This window comes from Ursus maritimus, unplaced genomic scaffold (assembly GCF_017311325.1).
Source record: "Ursus maritimus isolate PB19 unplaced genomic scaffold, ASM1731132v1 scaffold_10, whole genome shotgun sequence".
Lineage (NCBI taxonomy): Eukaryota > Metazoa > Chordata > Mammalia > Carnivora > Ursidae > Ursus > Ursus maritimus.
Genome location: NW_024423344.1, coordinates 22,786,483 through 22,798,618, shown reverse-complemented (window position 1 = coordinate 22,798,618; position 12,136 = coordinate 22,786,483). Strand labels below are relative to the sequence as shown.

At 41.6% G+C, this 12,136-nt stretch overlaps 1 protein-coding gene across 1 annotated transcript in view; it reads left to right on the top strand.

Annotated features, from left to right (window-relative positions):
- The first annotated feature begins 10,995 nt into the window (after positions 1–10,995).
- Positions 10,996–12,136, top strand: part of FNDC3A (fibronectin type III domain containing 3A) — a 158,558-nt gene continuing 157,417 nt past the window's right edge. Inside the window, exon 1 of the mRNA XM_040622764.1 lies at positions 10,996–11,267. The gene's annotated coding sequence lies outside the window, so the exon portion shown is untranslated. The remainder of the gene's footprint in view (positions 11,268–12,136) is intronic.

Sequence of the window (12,136 nt, the reverse complement as noted above, 5' to 3'; positions counted from 1 at the left end):
AAAATATACATTCTTTTCAATATACATTCAATACACATTCTTTTAAAAACTGACCACATATTTTATCACCAGAGTTCAACAACTTAAAAGAATAGCTATTTTATAAAACATGTTCTCTGCCCATGATAAAAAAAAAAAATTGAAATTCAAGAATAAAAGGTAGCTTTAGAATATTTGGAAAGAAAAAAAAATGTACTCCTAAATAACTCTATGGATAATAGAGAAAAGCATAATAGAAATTAAAACACTTGTAGAGAACTGAACAGTAGTAAATGCAGTAAGCGTAAGGCCCTCAGGAAGTACTTACTGAATGAGTAAACTAGCATCCAGACCTTTTGAGTCCCAAGCTGATGGCTTTCAACTGTCATCATGAAGAATACCAAATTGAAGTACACGAAAAACAATCTATAAAAATAAAAGACCAGGTAAGCTCTAAATAAAAATAATATTTTTCAACCTGTCAGGCTAACACTTCAAAAGATACTTAGGCTATCTAATAGAAGAAATGTTTTTAAGGCCTCACTGTAAATGGTATTCTTCCTACTACCTATGTGATAAATGGGCCAGGAAGAAATCTTGTCTATGAAATAAGTAAACAAACACAAATTCTGGGAGTAAAATAATAAGAGACCCTTCGTTAAGAACACCAGTGTTCATTAGCTTACCTAGCTGACAGAAAACCAGAACTTTACATAATACACACAGTGCCTCCCAAATCTATCAGCTATGAATTTAATGAGCTTAGCTAAAGTCTTCAATAAAGTATGAGTTGGTGGAAGAGAGAAATATTTCTTATTTTGTTGTATCTATTTTAACTATTCTCTTGTTAAAGAGTAAGAAGAAATTACTTGAAAGAGTAAAATTAACTGAAATTATATCCTTTTTATATCCTTTTCTTGAGCAGCAAGCATTTTATCCTTGAGAAAAGAGACAATTTTTAATACCAGGTATCATTTAAAGGTCTTTGCCAGCATCTTTTTGTATGCTGTCAATGGAAAATTACTGCAATAATCTTTACAATTCTAATCGAGAAAAATTTCACCTGTAGTGTACAAATGTCATTAAAGAAAGTTTAAGCAGGCATCTTAAGGATGTCAACTCAGTTCTCTGTGTTACCTTTGCACTGTAGAGACAAACTGAATGCAAAAGGAACAACAAATACCATCTTCCATTATATAAAATACTCACATATTTTCTAGTCCATCATTTTACTTTCTTCTTACAGACAAAATGTTTGCTTCCTCATAATCAGGCCTTTCATGGAAAAAGTTATCGGATTTGTCTTTTCTTCACATCAGGTGGGTTACTTTTTTTTTTAAATCCCCTTTTCCCAACTAAGGTATTGGATTTGAAAGAAAGATAACTAATTTGAACTCCTCTAACTAATTTGAAATCCTTTGCGATTCAGTGGAGTTAAAGCCCTGGTTATAATAGACAATCTACATTCAAAGCACAGGCAGTCCCCAAGCTGCAAATGGGTTATATTCCAAAAGTTAATTTGAAAGTCTGCTGTTTAGAACATGCAAAGGCATTTTGCCATGGAAACAAAGTTATAAATGACAGTTGCATTTCCAGGCTAGCCCAGAGAAGCCTGTCTGACCCATAATGCGTTTGAATCCAATTGTTTCAAGGAGAGGTTTGTAACAGAACATAATAGTCCGCTGACAGGCTGATTGGTGGTCCACTTTGCCGTATCTCTCAATTTAGTGTTGTTGGCTTGTCATTTTAATATTTCTTCATTTTATCCCTTAAAGATGTATTAGTCAAATAATAATACCTTTCTATAAAAAGTACTTAATTCATTTCTCATGGCCATGTCGATTATTTTAGGACTTTATCTTAAAGCAAGGAATAAATAAGTATTCTTTTTTTTCTCTGTGATAAAAATCCCAGTGTCTTTCTTTAAAAGGTTTTTTTGCTTGATGTGTTTTGCTAATCCTTAAATTTATGCAAAGTTAAAATTCCTTTCTAATCACTTGGTTTGATGGCAGTAATCCATAAAGGTTTTTCTCTTGTTTTGTTTTAATTTGCTCATTATTTTAAAAAGCCTTTGATAACAACAGTTATCAAACAACAGTGGCTTGACAAATATCAGTGGAACTCCATTAATCAACAATACCAAATAGCATTTCACTTTTGCTATTTCACATCTCTGACCCCTGATTAAAGATAAGTGGTTCCTGGGGTTCCTGGGTGGCTCAGTCAGTTAAGCATCTGACTCCTGATTTCAGCTTAGGTCTTGATCTCAGGGTCGTGAGTTCAAGCCCCACATCTAGCTCCAAGCCCAGTATAGAGCCTACCAAAAAAAAAAAAAAAAGGTGTTTCCTAAATGCCTCACATGTCAACCAAGGTCCCTCTTAATCTGGCCCCAACCCACATTTTCTGCCCTGTATTTTTGTACCTTCCAACTCAAACTTCTGCACAGGCTTATTTCTTACCCCCAGGCACACTTGGCATTTTCCCAGTCTCATGCCTTTGTTAGCTATTGTTCCCATTAAAGTGCTCTCCTCTGACCATTCTATTTAAAGCCTATTCTTCAAGGTTCACCTCCAATCTCCCTCTTCCTGAACTCACATGGTATAATGGAAAGACTGTGTCAGAGCCAAGCTATGAATCTCAGCTCTGCTGCTTTCTTAGCTGTATGTATGTGAACATATGTTTAGCCTCTCAGAACCAAAGTTTCTCCTCTATAAAATGAAAGCAGTGGTACTTTAAGCACAGTGTTGAAGTTTAAATATAAGAAGTGGAATTTAAAAATCATAATGCCTGTGTTTGATGATCCCATAGCAATTGATCGCTTGCCTTTTTGAACCCCTGTAACAAATTTTATCTGAGCTATTCATTTCAAATGTTATATCTCTGGATGTCTTTTTGCATGAGTATATTGTGCCTCCCTCACCAGGTATTTTAAATCTATCTGGTTAAAATCTGTCAATCAAAATCCAGGCAGGAAATCAGAAACCATGTAGGTATTTCAAACAGAGGGATTTAATTCAAGGAATTAGTCACATAGATATTGAAAATCTGAAGGGGCAAATGGGGATTCTGGAGGAAGTAGCTAACACCTGCTGGGCTTCAGGGGGCCGAGAACTAAATGAGAAAAACCTAGTTGCTTGGAGGAAGAGGGTTCTCATATAGTTAGTACTCAGGTCTCTGAAGGAGTCGTTGTATGGCTAGTGGTTATGCTAATAAGGGGGCACAATTGGGTAGCACAGGTAGCCATGAAGGAGTGTGGCCCAACCACTGCTAAATATGCCAAAGGACACTGAGGCTATTTTGTAGCTCTTATGTTTTGACAAGAATTACAAACAGGAAGCAAGTCCTAGCTCTCCTTCACCTGCCTTCCAGTCTCTCTTTAGTTACCACAGCCTCCATTGGCAGATCCTGACAGGAAGGCAGCTGATGAGGGAGTCTGGGAGGCATAGTCTCCAGACCTAGCCCTAGGATCCCAGAGCACAGTCTAAAAGGATGGACTTGGGGCTGAGAGCAAAAGAGAAATAATCAGCACAAAAAGTAAATTTGTTAAGGTCAGGTCATTTGTTCTTTGTACAGAGCCTTTGCTATAAAAGTTATCCTATAAATGTTTCTTGATTTTTTCTCTCCTTTGCTATGTACCTCTCTTTGAAGCATATTTGGATTATTGCTTTAAATTAGATTCTTACAAGAAAGGAGTTTGCTCTTATTCTATGTTGAGTAAGTCGCCTAGTGTGACTTGTTCAGTAGTTCTAAGAGAATTAATATAGTAGATCATTTCATTAAAATCCAAGTCCCCCAGCTGAAGTACTTGATTGTTTTTGTAGCTGGGGTCACAGCTTGAGCTCAAACCATTTTATTGCCCTAGGATTTGAGCATGTTTGGGCATGTCTACAGAGCTGGTAGAGCAGGCCTATTGAGAGAGGAAGAAAAAAAAAATCTCATCCTAACTGAAGAGATATATGAAAAGTTTGCTTCAAGTTCAATTGCCCAGTGTTAGAGGAAAAGGCTTTGTGGAACATGCTGTCTATTCCATGAATTCATGCTTGAGTCCTAGAGCTGCAAACAAATTATATACTTATCTGGTTCACTATGATATACATGGGAATTTGAGAGCTGAAGGCAAGAACAACAGCAGATAGTGTCCATGGAAAACTGTATCTTGGTACAGGCATGGATGCCCTTCAAGTCAAGCATTGGTAATCTTGGACAGATAGCACTGCAGTCAGGGAATTTTGTTGGCTTTGAAAACAATAGAAGAAAACACCTCCATATGCCAGAGGAGGACAGAAGAAAGACAGTGATATCATCAAATTGCTCAGAAGACTAATTCTTGGAGTACACCTGTAGAGATCTCTGGGGATTCTTAGAATCATCTGGAAGAAATTTGACTATGGATGTGAGAAGAGTGTGAAGCTACTCTTTGAGAGTTCCACCACAACCCTATTGTTAGTCTGCTGTAGCTTGGGAAAATGAACTACATTTAAATTCCCAATGTTTTAAGTGGTGAGTTTCTACAATTTAAAGCTGAGTATTTATTTGACAAAGGTCATCTTCTGTTATTTTTTAAATGAGTTTCTTTTAGCAATGGTAATAACTATTAGTAATTAATTTTAGCTTTTGTCTTTTCAACATAATAGTGCTGGGTTTGTATCTTATATGTACAGTATAAAGAAAAAAAATAAGATCGAAGTTCAGAAGGGCCTTGGTTTTCAAAAATTTTATACATAAAATTTGAAATAAAATTAGTATTTTATTTACTTCACTAAAAGTATTCAATTTTATAAATAATTTCTCTAGTTTTTCCCATTACTCTAAGTCATTTTCCTTATCTAAAGGATGCCTGCTTTATTTGTATACTATGCGTAAAGATTAAAGGCAACTTATATAAAGATATTCACATAGCATAGATAATTTGTCTACTGGTTTTAAAATACAATTTGGTTTAAATATTTACTCTTGAAACTTGAGGAATAACTAAGTTTGGTGACAATTTAGATTGTCTGATTTTTCATATCCTACTTCATTTAAATTTTATTTTTCTTTTTTCCAGATTAAAATTTCATTGTTATGTTGATAATGTACTGCTCTGGTTTTGAAATTTGCCTTTTTGGAGAAAAAAAAAAAAGAAAAAGACATGCAGTTTGGGAATAGTTTTTTCAAATCCCAAGTCATCTTCGGCTTCATTATCCTCATAGATGCCTATCTCCTTCTTCTGTCTTTAAAATTGATTTGTATGTCATCTGGTTATGCTGGATAATGATCCTGGTGTGTTCAACCCCAGGGCTGCTATCAGAGCCTCCTAAAGCTGTACAAAACATCAAAGAGCCGTTGACAGTCTAAAAGACAGATATAGAAACCTTATTTTTTCAACCTAGAGAAAATCCTTATAATCTGTCTATTCTTGTAGAGCCCCTCCAGGTCAGGAACCTATTCAATGAGTCCTGGCCAGTAACCAGAGAAGACTTTCCCTTCTGTGGAAGTGAGACTGTCTCTAGGAGCATGACTTTGAAACCGTATCATTAACATTGACAAATTTGGACTATTAGGATTATCATTTTGTGATTAAAGAATTCCTTGGTCTTTCCTAATTGGTTTCTCTATAAAGAACAAACAATATAAAAGACTTGAACCACAGATGAGCAGTTTTTTAAACAATTGAGTCAATCCTAATTTAACTCCATGTCACAAGAGAAAGAAACCATCTTATTTGTGAAAGTTGATGCTGTTTGACTGTTCTAAGATGCTCACTCAAAGATGGGCCATGGACTACCCTCATCAGAATCTCCTGGAGGGCTTATAACCTGCAGATTCCTGAATCCAAATCTTGGTGTGGGGGACACATAGTAGAACCACTATATCTTAACTAAGCACCCAGGGTGCTTTTTAGTCAAGCCAAAGTTTAAGAACTACTTCTCTAAAACAGAGTTCTTCTTTACTATGGCAAGTCACTCAAATGGATCTTTTTTATTTTGAAAAGAAAACTAAAGCTTCCAAAGATATTCTGGATAAAAATGAGGACGGAAAACAAAGAGCCAAATTGCTCTGAATAATAATAAATTGACAAGAATTTGGGAATTTTCCTCAGGTAACTTTAAAGGGAGGTAACTTTAAGGGGTCCCAGAAATTTAGAAGAATGTGGAGAAGATTCTTGTTAGAGTGAGGATCCATAGCAACATAGTGACAGGGTGGGGTTTGAGGAGAATGATGGCCAGTGAGAAATTCCCTCTAGTGGGAACCGTCAATGATCAATATCAAGTTGCTTCCTATTTTGTGCCTTGTTTCCTTTGGTCTTAGGGAAGGAACTCTTCCTTCCATAGAGTAAAACATGGCTGGGAAAGCACAGTAAGGAATGGAGATTGCAACAGAATCAAGAATTTGGAGCAAGACTGACTGTGGCCAGGTTCCCTCCCGTGTATCTTAGGAAATATTGAGGAAGATTCTGGACTTTCCTTACCTCACCAGGTCACAATTAGCCAGGACAATTAATTATACAGCTATCATTTATTTACTGGGCATCAGACATATACCAGGCATTTTCATGCATTATGCCACTTAATCCTGCAAAGTAGGCATTTTATCCTCAGTTTACAGGTGAGGACACGACTCAAAAAGTAACGTGCCCAAGATTAATCAACCAGTCAGCAGTAGAGCTGAGATTTGAGCCCAGATTTACCTGACTCCCCCCACAACACACACCCTTTATACCACACTCCTACTCAGAGACAAAGGGTGAAAAGCTTCTCGCTGCTTTAACTGGTATACATCCTGATCAATTGCTTTCACCTCCCTCTCCTCTACCAGATGTATACCACTTCTCCATCCGAAAAGAAGAGCAATGGCAGTAGTGTTTTCTCTGGCTCTGTCCAGAGTTAGAAACCCCAATGTTGCTCAGAGAATTCAGTCAGCACAACCCTTCCACCATCTCTCTTCCTCACCAAACTTTCCCCCCCAAACTTCTTAAAAGACAAGTTTCCACTTGGCTCTTTGACTTTTTTATCTCTTTCTTTCTCTTCAACCCACTGTACCTTGTCAAGCCCTGTGACGGGTCTGAGATTTTATGCTCCTTGCAAGCTAATAATTTAGCCTGCTACAGTTTCTTGGATGCCAGCAGAAGACCTGAGTCTTCTGGGTCAGAGGACTGTATTACATATGACACAGTGAGTGGCACCAGCTTCATGTTCACAGCATTTCCCTTGTCTCCTGGCTTTCACCTAGGGGCAACATGGAGTGGCCCCGGGGATGATACATACGCATTGGGTCTGTGTCACAGCTGAGGGACAGCAAGCTTAGAAGTCCCCAATCTTTTATAATGGGCTGCAAAAAAAAAGCTGTTCAACCTTCACCACAAAAAGAGACATTATCCTGCTGGATGGTAAAGAAAATGTGCCCTCTATTGCAGTGGGAGACACCATTTCTACCTTACAAGGCTGTCTGTTATATAAACATCCTGGAAAAGACAGATAATCTAGAACAAAACCTGCTGGTACCTCCACTCATGAGACATACAGAAATATGACTTTTCTATGGAGAATTGTCTCCCAACATATTCTTGAATCTCTTCCCGTTAATCATACAGAAGATTTCTCTCTTAAAAGTGCTCAGTAATCTCCTTCCTAATTGTATGATTCGACAACCCTCTAGAATCCTAGAAGGGACCTCGAAGAACAAATTCAACCATTCAAGAAATATTTTGGGGGTCCTACTACATGCCAGGCACTGTGTAAGCAAATAAAGGCACAGTCCTTCTCTTCCTGAAGAGAGCAATGGAAATATACCTAGTATTCACACATATCAAAATGTTGCAAGCTATGGTGTCACAGAGGGAAAGGTATACCTAAAGTAGCACTGCTGACATCAACAAGGGGTCTTGAGCTCCTCTGGGAAGTCAGAAGTGTTTTTCCTTACTCCCATGAGTAAGAGATAAGATGGTTACAAGGGAGAAGACAGGAAAGTGCAGAGAGCCTGTGGCTGCTGGGATCGCAGCACATTGAAAAACTAAAAGAGGGTCAGGAAGGCAAGACCTCATGCAGTCCGGTAGGCCGCCTTAAGAATTTTGATCATATCTTAAAATAAGATGCTGTTTAAGGGTTTTATATAGAAGTAACATAGTCTTACTTGCTTTTAGAAAGATCATTTTGGCTGCAGGGGCACCTGGGTAGCTCAGTCGGTTAAATGTCCAATGCCGGATTTTGGTCATGATCTCAGGGTTATAGAATTGAGCCCCACCTCGGGCTCTGTGCTGGGTATGAAGTCTGCTTAGGATTCTCTCTCTCCCTCTCCCTCTGCCCCTCCCCATTCTCTCTCTCTCTCCCTCTCTAAAAAATAATAATAATAAAATAAAAAAGAAAGATCATTTGGGCTGCAAAGTGAAAAATAAATGGAAGGGCTTAGATTGCATGCAGTGAGGCCAGATTGGATGGGTGGCAATTGGTAAAAAGTGGACCAATTTGAGAGCTTTGGAAGATAAAATTGCCAGGACTTGGTGCTACAATGAATATGGAAAATGAGGGTGAGGGAGATATCGGGGATGACCATTACATGTTTGATTTGAACAACTGGATAGATGAGGAGAAAGGAAAACAAGAAGAGTTTATGAACTCAGTTGGACTAAACTTTGTAGCTGTGAGACATTAAGTAAACATGTCAATAAAACAGTTGGTATCAGATTTGGAATTTAGGGGAAGAGTCTGGGCTAGAGACACCTATGTGGAAATCATCAGCAGATAGATAACTAAAGCCGTTGGTGTGGATAATAATGTTTAGGCCAGAGATAATAATGAACACAAAAAAGAACCTAAGCTGAACTGTGAAGCAGTCCTATATTTAATAGCTAAGGAAAGGAGAGGGAAACTGCAAAGGAATTAAAGACACAGTACTCACAAGTATAGGGGAAAAAGCCAAGAGTATAGAGCCAAAGGAAGAAGTAATATTCAAAGAAATAATTGGTCAAAGCATTGAGTATTGTTAAGAGTTTAAGAAAGATTGAAAATGACCCTGATTTTACTGAGAAGAAAAATGAAGCACTGAGAAGTGACTTGTTCAAAGCTGACGTAAATTCTTGTCCCTTTCTGGATTCCCAGAGAATTCATACTGGTGCCTGTGTTAGGGTTATTTATGTGTATGATTCATTCTCTCCACAGGACATAAATTCCCCAGTCCTCACTTGACTCAACCTTCCAGCATTGCATATTGTTGACTACAATCTTTACATCTACTTCAGGGATACTCTGGAATTATGTCTTAGTCTCTTTTCAAATAGCCGTTCTTCTTTTTTGTGCCTATACATGTAGGCATGCCCGGGATACTTTTTAAAAAATACGGTTAAAAAAAAAATGTCATTTCTTGCTCCCTCTCTCCCCCTCAGGCAAAATCTTGAGGGGTAGATTACAAGATTCTGACTTTTTAAAAAACTCCCAAGTAGGAAGCTTTGGAAATTACTAGCTTAGAGTTAGGTTTGGAAACCACTAACTTAGTCTCAGACCAAACAGAGCTAGGGTAGCAATATGGAGAAGCCACCCAACTTGCCCACACTCTGATAAATACTCATACTTTAAAACAATATACAGTTACGCTTCAGTTATTCAGAGATCAGCTTTCCAACAATTTTGTCTGGAAGAGGGCCAAAACTGGAAGTTAAGGAAAGAAAACACCTCTCACAGGGAAAGAACTTTTGATAGTGAACAGCAATAAAATATCTCAAAATATCACTTGATATAGAGTCACTGTCCTATTTACTGATGGAAAGAAAAGGAGTCTCTCGTTAGCTGGCTGTGGATATAAACATCTGATCAATCATCACCTGGAGCCAGAGAAATGCCATCAAGAAAAAAAGAGTAAAAAATAAACAGTGGAGTAGAAAGGCTCAGAGGAAGGCTCAGAGTGGATAAAGAGACAGATGAGGAGATGAGAAGCAGTGACAGATTATTAGAAAAGGTGATGAGAACATTCCAAAGAGAAAAAAAAGAGATCACCAAAGTGGGGATCCTATATACCTCAGCAATCCCCTGGGACTTCAGCATATGGCCAAGGTATCATATTTGATGGTCAATCATGGACAAAGGGTTTCATTAACCATTGTACTCTTTAAGAACGTAGGGAGTAAGTAGATTTTAAAAGGATTTCTGGAGAAGGGTTAAAATAAAAATACTGCTATTTTAAAACGCAGCACAATTAAGAAAGTAAAATAAAGCCAGAACAGGGAGCCTGGTTACACACATCCCTGTTTTTGAAGGGACAGTTACTGGGGTCAGACTCTCCGTCCCAAGGACTACCCCCTTTCCCAAGACCTTCAGTGGAATCTCCAAAAGTAAGCAGCCTTGGCCAGCCCTCGGAAATTATTGCAGCGCCCCCAATTGCTGGAGGTTTAAAGGAATCTCTGCTCCGTTCACTTGTAAGTCTTCGTGCTGTTGTACCAACTTAAGGTAATAGGTTTTCTTGCGATTTGGCTAGGGAACAGACCAGGAAACTAACCCCCACGTTTTCAACTGAAGTTATTATCTAAATATTTTTGCTTGCCGTAGAGATCCGGGGCTCTAAGTGTTTAGGATGGATAATATCCAACCCACTTCGCTTGGCTTCCTATTCCTTGGGGGAGTGTCTTTAAAAGCACCTGCCAGCGTTAAGTTCTTGTGCTTTCAGAAAGAGGCTGACCGGGCGCGTCTCAGAGGGAGCCTTTTACAGTTTGGACTGAGAATTGCGTGAGTGGCCCTAGGAACGTCAATTAACTCGACATTTCCCTAGTGTCGCTCGCAGGCTGGCCGCGGCAGATGCTAAGTCTAACCTGGCGCAGTCAGGCCTCAGGACAGAGCCTGCAGCCCCGGGGGGGCGGTGGGCGCCCTGGGAGCGGGAAGGGGGCGCTCGGACGCCCAGCGCCAGGGGCTCGGCGGGCGACTCGCGCTCCCGGGAAAGACCCGCAGGGCAGCAGGTTCGGGCGCGGGGCGGGAACGCGGGGTCCGGGCCGGCCGGGGGCGCCGTCGGCGAGGCTCGCGCAGCCGCACTGGGCGCGCCGAATCCGGGCTCCTCCTCCCGGCTCCGTAGTAAGCATGGCGGCGGCGGCGTTCGTGGTCCCTCGGGTGAAACAGAAAGCGGGAGCTACGCGGAGAGGGAGCGAAGAGCGGGGCTGAGGCGGCGCCGTCACTGCCGGAAAACCACCCCAACAGTCAGTGCGCCGGCGGCCGCAGCGGCCCCGAGAGCTGGCTCTGCCGCTGAGGTAGAGCGAGAACGATCAGGAACCCGAAGAAGAGGCGCCAGGGTAGCCGCCTTCCTCCGCCTCAGAGCGGCGTGACTCGGAGGTGAGAGCGCGGGCGCTCCCTTCGGGGAAGGCGGGGGATACCGAGCGGTCCCACTCTCGTCCCGGAGCAGGCGCCACGGAAACCGTTAGGCTGGGTCTGAGGGGCCGGGGCGCCGAGCGGGGCTCGGGCCCGTCGAGGGGCCCGGCCCACCCCGTCCCGTGGGCGCGTTGTGGGCAGGGGGGAGTGGGGTCGGGGACAGGACCCGTCAACTTGTCGGCCACCTGCCGGGCTTGAGTCTCGCCCGGAGGCGCTTGCGGGGGCGCGACTGAGGCCGCGCCACCAGCCGGAGGAGGCGGCGCGGGGGCGCGGGCGGCCTTCCCTCCGCCCCCCGGCCGGCGGTGAGCAGCGCCGCTCGCGGAGGTTCGGGGGTCGAGTGCGAAGCCCGCCGGAGAAGATCGCCGAGCGGCCGCCGCGCCTTGGGCTTCGGCCGCCGGCAGCCGCCGAACTTGAACGCTTTTTTGAAGAGAGTTTCCCCCCGTTCATCTTGGGGTTAAAACCTCGAAAACCCGCCCTTGTGTGTTTGATCCTGTTTGGCTAGTGCCAGTACCTGGCCGTTCCTCTACCCGGCTTAGTTAACCACCTGTTCAGTCAGGAGGTTGACTCGAGGCTGCAGTCCTCGCCCTGTTTAACAACCTGGATCTTTGAACTTTTGACACGGCTGTGGAGGGACGCCATGCGTTAGGTAAAGGAAAATGAACAAATAATTTTGTCATATAGTCTGGAGCACAACGGTGGCTGTTTTAATTAAAGTAGTCGTTGATCGTACCTTTATCAAACTGTTAGCATTAAAAGCCTTGGGATATTTTTGCGGGGTGGGGGGGGTGGTGTGGGTAATGGTTGCTGGGGTGCTAGGAATCGTGAATTAGAGA